Source organism: Suricata suricatta, chromosome X (genome assembly GCF_006229205.1).
Source record: "Suricata suricatta isolate VVHF042 chromosome X, meerkat_22Aug2017_6uvM2_HiC, whole genome shotgun sequence".
NCBI classification, from domain to species: domain Eukaryota; kingdom Metazoa; phylum Chordata; class Mammalia; order Carnivora; family Herpestidae; genus Suricata; species Suricata suricatta.
Window position 1 is genome coordinate 89,296,385 of NC_043717.1, and position 7,902 is coordinate 89,304,286.

Genomic DNA, 7,902 nt, shown 5'->3' on the forward strand with positions numbered 1-7,902 from the left:
CCCAACTCTCTCTCCCTCCTCCGTTCCCCCTGGTTCTCCATTAGGTCTCTCTTGTTTTCCTGCTAGACCTATGAGTGCAAACATATGGTTTCTGTCCTTCTCTGCCTGGCTTACTTCACTCAGCATGACACCCTCAAGGTCCATCCACTTTCCTACGAAGGGCCATATGTCATTCCCTCTCATTGCCATGTAGTACTCCGGCACATGTACCCCAATGTTCATAGCAGCAATGTCAACAATAGCCAAAACATGGAAGGAGCCTAAATGTCCATCACCTGACGAATGGATCAAAAAATTATTTCTATCCAAATGTTGTTTGTGAGAATTCTCACCTCACGGAGAAGATTAATAATCAATGATTGTTTCCTATGTACCACTTTCATACATTTTTCCAAGATCAACAGCTAGAGTTAAAAGTCTGTTACTTGCTTTTCTGTACTATTGTTTCACAATTTTATGTGAACTATATAGGTCATATTTAGACTCCAAAGGAGAGTTATAATTGCTTCCCTAGGTTAGTCCAATGATCCTCACAGCTCAATATTCTGTTTCAGACAGTAAAAGATTTTTTAATTGCTGTAATTTTTACCAATGCTCAAGAATTTCTGGTACCCAATTATACCCAAATGTAATACTTATATAATTTTTTAGGGCTTTCTGCCTGAATTTATGACTGTAATTCTCTACTTAACTACTTTGTTTCTTCACTTTTATATTCAGGTCTATGTTACTGTCATACCTTTAACTGCATGCCAACAATAAGCATATGGGCTTAAAAAACACTTGTGGAAACACCACACATATAGGTATTACAACATACATAAACAAATTATCTTTTAGCCTGATTCATGATTATGACAAAAGGATGTACTTTCTCTATGCTTGTAGCTCTTCTCAAGATTCTACTAATAGTGGAAAAAAGCAAAAACAAAAAAAAGGGAACCCATAAAACCAGCCAGACCCAAAATTAATCTTCCACTAAAAAATTCCCTACAAAAAAACCATTAACAAATGAAAATAATTTAAAAAAACAATGAAACCCTCCATTTTTACATTCTAGGAAGGGTTTCCACTAAGTGTATAGCTGGATGAGTGAGAGTGAGAACAGCAATATTAATGAATTCATCATGTTTTACTACATGAAATAGAAAAGTCTTTGCAACTTGTTAGAACAAGACAAAATTCAATCAATAAGAAGAGAAGGGTGTGTACTATGTACCCGGAATTTGTATCAACCAGAAAATTGAGTAGTGATTTCTTTATTGAAAACTTGCTGCTTTGAAGAATCCAATTGCATTGTTCTATCCCCATATCTGCATTCATTTAGAAATTTTAAATAAAAAAAATAAGACCATAAAAAGGTAGAAACATGGGATTGAAAGGAAGAGAATGATGATGATAATAACAGCACCTTGTATTTTGGGACATGTAGTCATAATAAATGAAACAATTTAGACTGTATGAAACAAAGACTTTGGATAACTATGCTAGGCATTTTTTCATTTTGTATTCCTCATAAGTTGAAAATATTTAAAAATACATTAGAAGTAAAATAATATCACATCACAATATTATAAAGATTCATTGTATGAATTCTAGCTAAAAAATAAATTTGCCTTGGGGCACCTGGGTGGCTCAGTTGGTTAAGTGTCTGACTTTGGTCATGATCTCACAGTTCGTGGGTTTGAGCCCCGCATTGAGCTGTGTGCTGACAGCTCAGAGCCTGGAGCCTGCTTCAGACTCTGTGTCTCCCTCTCTTTCTGCCCCTCCCCCACTCACTCTCTGTTACTCTATCTCTCAAAAATAAATAAATGTCTAAAAATATTAAAAATAAATGAATAAATAAATTTGTCCAAGAAATGAGCATTATCAATTGGTTCTTGGGCTAAAAATCTATAAGTCTCTCAGGATAAAATCACTTGACCCAAAGGAAATTCTTGCACTTTTTGTAGAAAGGAAAAAAAAAAGTCTGTAGAATTCTTTTCATCAGATTTATAAGCAGATATTAAAACAAAAACAAAAACAAACAAAAAACAAGAATGACAATGACATACCTTAACCTCCAAGAATCTATTAAGACAAGTACAGAAACATGCAAAAGAATTAAACCAGACCACTTTCTTCCACTATTCAGAAAAATCAATTAAAAAATGGATGAAAGACCTAAATGGGAGACAGTAAACCATCAAAATCCTAGAGGAGAACACAAGCAATATCTCCTTTGATCTCGGCCATAACAGCTTCTTACTATATGTTTCCAGAGATGAGGATTTGGAGAAAGGGGGACTCTCTTGCACTGTTGGTGGGAGTGCAAACTGGTGCAGCCACTCTGGTAAACAATATGGACGTTCCTCAAAAGGTTAAAAATAGAACTACCCTGGAGCGCCTGTGTGGCTCAGACGGTTTCGCGACCGACTTTGGCTCCAGCCATGATCTCACAGTTTGCGGGTTCGAGCCCCATGTCGGGCTCTGTGTTGACAAGCTAGCTTGGAGCCTGGAGCCTGCTTCAGATTCTGTATTTCCCTCTTTCTCTGACCCTTCCCTGCTCGCACTGTCTTTGTCTTTCAAAAATGAGTTAAAAAATTAGAAAATTAAAAAAAATAGAACTACCCTATGAACCAGCAATTACACTACTAGGCATTTACCCAAAGGATTCAAACACGAGTTTGAAGAGCTATATGTACCCTGATGTTTATAGCAGCATTATCTACAATAGCCAAATTATGGAAACTGCCCAAAAGTCCATATATATATATATATATATATGTGTATATATACACACACACATGTATATGTATTTGTAAATAAATTTAATATGTATATATAATTTATATATTAAATGGAATATTACTCAACCATAAAAAAGAATGAAATTTTGCCATTTTCAGTGATATGGATGTAGCTAGAAAGTACTATGCTAAGCAAAATAAGTCAGTCAGGAAAAGACCAATACCAAATGATTTCATTCACATGTGGAATTTAAGAAAAAAAACAAATTATAATGAGTGATAAAAATCTTTATAACAGTGCTACAATAGTAGTCAAACTAGGGAAAGAGCTCATATGTCTTTCAACTGAGGAATGGCTAAAGAAGTAGTATGTATATATGAATATTAAATAATTATTAAATATTATATATAATAGAATATTATATATTATCATATAATATTATATATAATGGAATATTACTCAGCCATAAAAAGAATGAAATCTTACCATTGTGATGAATAGATGGCATTAGAGAGTTAGGCTAAGTGAAAGAAGTCAATCAGAGGAAGACAAATACCATATGATTTCACTCACGTGTGGAATTTATAAAACAAAACAAATGAATATAGGGGAAAAGAAAAAAGAGAAACGTGAACCACAAAACATCTTCTTAACTACAGAGAAGAAACTGAGGGTTGTTGTATGGGAGGTGGGCAGGGGAATGGGTTAAATGGGTGATGGATATTAAAGACAGTATTTGTTTTTTTAAATTTATTTTTGTTTTATTTTTTATTTTTTTCTTTTGTAGTTTATTGTCAAGTTGGTTTCCATATAACACTCAGTGTTCATCCCAAAAAGTGCCTTCCCCTCACACATCAGCTCTCAGTTTGCTCTCAGTATTCAAGAGTCTCTCGTGGTTTGCCTCCCTCCCTCTCCCCAACGAGGGCATTTGTTATGATGAGCCCTGGGTGTTGTATATAAGTGATGAATCACTAAATTCTATACCTGAAACTAATATTACACTGTATGATAACTAGCTGGAATTTAAATAAAAGCTGAAACCTAAAAAATGAACAACAACAACAAACAAATTTAAAAAAAAAAACAAATACAACAGAAGAATGGGGGAAAAACATCACCGTGATTAACACAAGTTTCTGGAAAGAAGATTGTCCACTTCATTTTTTTTAATTTACTTTTTATTTTGAGAAAGAGAGAGCATGAGCAAGGGCAGAGCAGAGAGGGAGAAAGAGAATCCTAAGAAAGTTCTGCACTGTCAGCACAAAACCTGACAACACAGGGCTTGAGCTCATGGACCATGAGATCGTGACCTGAGCCAGAATCAAGAGTTGGACACTTAACTGACTAAGCCACCCAAGTTCCTCAACTACTTATTAAATTCTGAACATGTATGCATAGTTTATTATGGGTAAGGGGAATTAAGTTTGCAAATCCACAGATATTAAAACTAGGAGATTATCCTGGTGGGCTCAATGCAATCACAAGGATCCTTAAATGTTGAAATGGGAGATAGAAAAGCAGTCACAGTCAGAGTAATGAAATATATTTTAAAAAAGTCAACTTCACTGACTGAAAATGGCAACGAACCACAAGCAAAGAAATGAATTCTCTGATAGAGTTTCCAGAGGGAATATAGCCCTACCAACACCTTGATATTAGCCCAATACAAACCATTTCAGATTTTTGAACTCAAAAACTATAAGATATTGTGTTTATAGTATTTTAATAATAATATTTAGATGCATGGCAATTTCCTACAGCAGCAATAGGAATCTAATATGTTATGTATTTGGAGAAAATAAAGAAATTTTCATTTTACTCTTTATACATCAATTGAGTACTTTGAAGATGGATAGAATTTTTTTAATCTTATAAGAATTCTAGTAAATATACTTTAATAGCAATACTCAAGTAGAGAAAATATAAGAGGTAAATATTTAACTAATCTTGCAATAGGTAAGGAAATTTTATATATAAAATCAGTTTTGAGTATGTTAAACTAAATTGCATTATAATAAAAATATTTGGAACCTTATTAACAAAGAGATAGAAAGCTAGAAAAAAATACTTACGACAAATGTGAAAAAATTGGGCTAAAGTATTTTCTATATAAAATTTTTAAACTTTTTTGTGTTTATTTATTTTGAGAGACAGAGGGTGAGCAGGGAAGAGGAAGAGAGAAAGAGAAAAAAAACCCAGAATCTGAAGCAGGCTTCAGCATCTGAGCTGTCAACACAGAGCCTGACACAGGGCTCAAACTCACAAAACATGAGATCAAGACCTGAACCGAAGCCGGAGGCTTAATGGACTGAGCCACCCAGGCGCCCCTATAAAGATTTAAAAGTTTTTAAGGTTTATTTATTTTTGAGAGAGAGATAGAGAGAGAGGGAGAGAGAGGGAGAGAGAATGAGCAGTGAGCAGGAATAGGGCAGAGAGAGAAGGAGATACAGAATCTGAAGTAGGCTCCAGGCTCTGAGCTGTCAGTATCAATGTGGGACTCAAACTCTACAAGCATGAGATCATGACCGGAGCTAAAGCAGGATGCTTAACCAACTGAGCAACGCAGGTTCCCCAATATATAAAAAAAATTTATATTAAATCCAAACAAACATTCACAAAAATATGTGAATAACATGGTTTGGCAACTATAAAAGGAAAATGAAATAGTATTTTTAAAAGTCCACTAAAAAGTATTGAAAGTAGGTCATTTTGCATAATGATAAAAAGTCTGGGATTTTTTTCATAAAAGGAACACCAAGTAAGCTTAAAACCAACAGAATAAGGGAAATAATAAAACTTAGAGTAGAAATAGATGATGCAGAAACAATGTAAAACAGAACATATCAATAAAACTAAAAGCTGGTTTTTTGAAAAAAAATTAATAAATTGACAAATCCCTAACCACGTTTATCAAAACAAAAAGATAAAGGGGCCAAACATATAAAATCATGAAGGAAAGAAGGGTGATCACAACCTACACCACAGAAATACAAACAATTACAAAAGAATATTATTAAAAACTGTATGCCAACAAATTGGGCATTCTGGAAGAATTAGATATATTCCTAGAAACATACAAACTACCAAAACTGCAAAAGGAAGAAATAGAAAATTTGAACAGACCCATAACCAATAAAAACATTGAAGCAGTAATCAGAAATCTCCCAACAAACAAAAGTCCAGGGCTGGATGGCTTCCCAGAAAAATTTTATGAAACATTTACAGAAGAGTTAATATGTATTCTCAAATTGTTCCAAAAATTAGAAATTGGAGGAAAACTTCCCAACTCATTCTAGGAGGCCAGCATTACCTTGATTCCAAAACACGACACAGAATCCAACTAAATAGAAAATTTCAGCCCAATATCCCTGATGAACTTGGACCCAAAAATTTCAGTAAGATAGTAGCAAATCAGATTCAACAGTACATTAAAATAACTATTCACCATGATCAAGTGGGATTTATTCCTGGGTTGGAGGGTAGTTCAATATCCTCAAATCAATCAGTGTGATATATCACAGCAATAAAAGAAAGGATAAGAATGATGAGATTCTCTCAATAGATGCAGAGAAAGGATTTAACAAAATACAGCATCTTTTTTGATAAAAACCCTCAACAAGGTAGTGATAGAGGAAGCATACCTCAATATAATAAAGGCAGTATGTGAAAGATCCATAGGTAATATAATCCTCAATGGGGAAAAAATGAGAGCTTTTCCTGTACAGTCAAGAAGAAGACAGGGATACTTGCTCCCACCATTGTTATTCAACCTGGTACTGGAAGTCCTAGCCTCAGCAATCAGACAAGAATAAGAAATAAAATACATCCAAATAGTCAGAGAAGTCAAACATTAACTTTTTTTTTGCAGATGACATGATATTCTATGCAGAAAAATATGAAAAACTCCATCAAAAAATTGCAGGAACTGATACATGGAATTCAGCAAAGTTGCAGGATATAAAATCAGGTTACAGAAATTGATTTCATTTCTATACACCAATAATGAAGCAGTAGAAACAGAAATCAAGGAATTGATCCCATTTACACTTGCACCAAATACCATAAAATACCTAGGAATAAACATAACCAAAGAGGTAAAATATCTGTATGCTGAAAACTATAGAAAGCTTATGAATGAAATTGAGGGGGACACCATGAAATGGAAAAACATTCCATACTCATGGATTGGAAGAAAACATATTGTTAAAATATCTACATCACCCAAAGCAGTCTACACATTTAACAAAATCCCTATTAAAATACCACCAGCAAAATGAACGAATCAAGAGACTATAGATGCTGGCGAGGATGTGGAGAGATGGGCACCCTCCTGCACTGTTGGTTGCAATGTAAACTGGTGCAGCTGCTCTGGAAAACAGTGTGGAGGCTCCTCAAAAAACTATTGATAGAAATCCCCTATGACCCAGCAATAGCACTGCTAGGGATTTACCCAGGGGATACAGAAGTGCTGATGCATAGGAGCACATGTGCCCCAATGTTCATAGCGGCACTTTTTACAATAGCCAAATCATGGAAAGAGCCTAAGTGTCCATCAACTGACGAATGGATCAAGAAGATGTGGTATATATATACAATGGAGTACTATATGGCAATGAGGAAGAATGAAATATGGCCATTTGTAGGAAAGTGGATGGACCTTGAGGGTGTCGAGCTAAGCAAAATAAGTCAGGCAGAGAAGGACAGATACCATATGTTTGCACTCATAGGTCTAACAGGAGAACAGGAGAAACCTAATGGATGAACAGGGGAAGGGGAAGAGGGAAAGAGAGTTGGGGAGAGAGAGGGACGCAAAACTTGAGAGACTATTGAGTAATGAAAATGAACTGAGGGCTGAAGGGGGAGGGGGAGGGGGAAAAGAGGTGGTGGTGATGGAGGAGGGCACTTGTGGGGAAGAGCACTGGGTGTTGTGTGGAAAACAATTTAACAATAAAGTTAAAAAAAATACCACCAGCATTTTTCACAGAGTTGGTACAAGCAATTCTTAACTTTGTATGGAACCACAAAAGAATTTGAATAGTCAAAACAATCTTGGAAAAGGAAAACAGAGCCAGAGACATCAATTTCCAAACTTCAAGCTCTATTGCCAAGCCGTAGTCATCAAATATTTATGGTAATGGCATACAAACAAACATATATAGCAATAAAATAGAA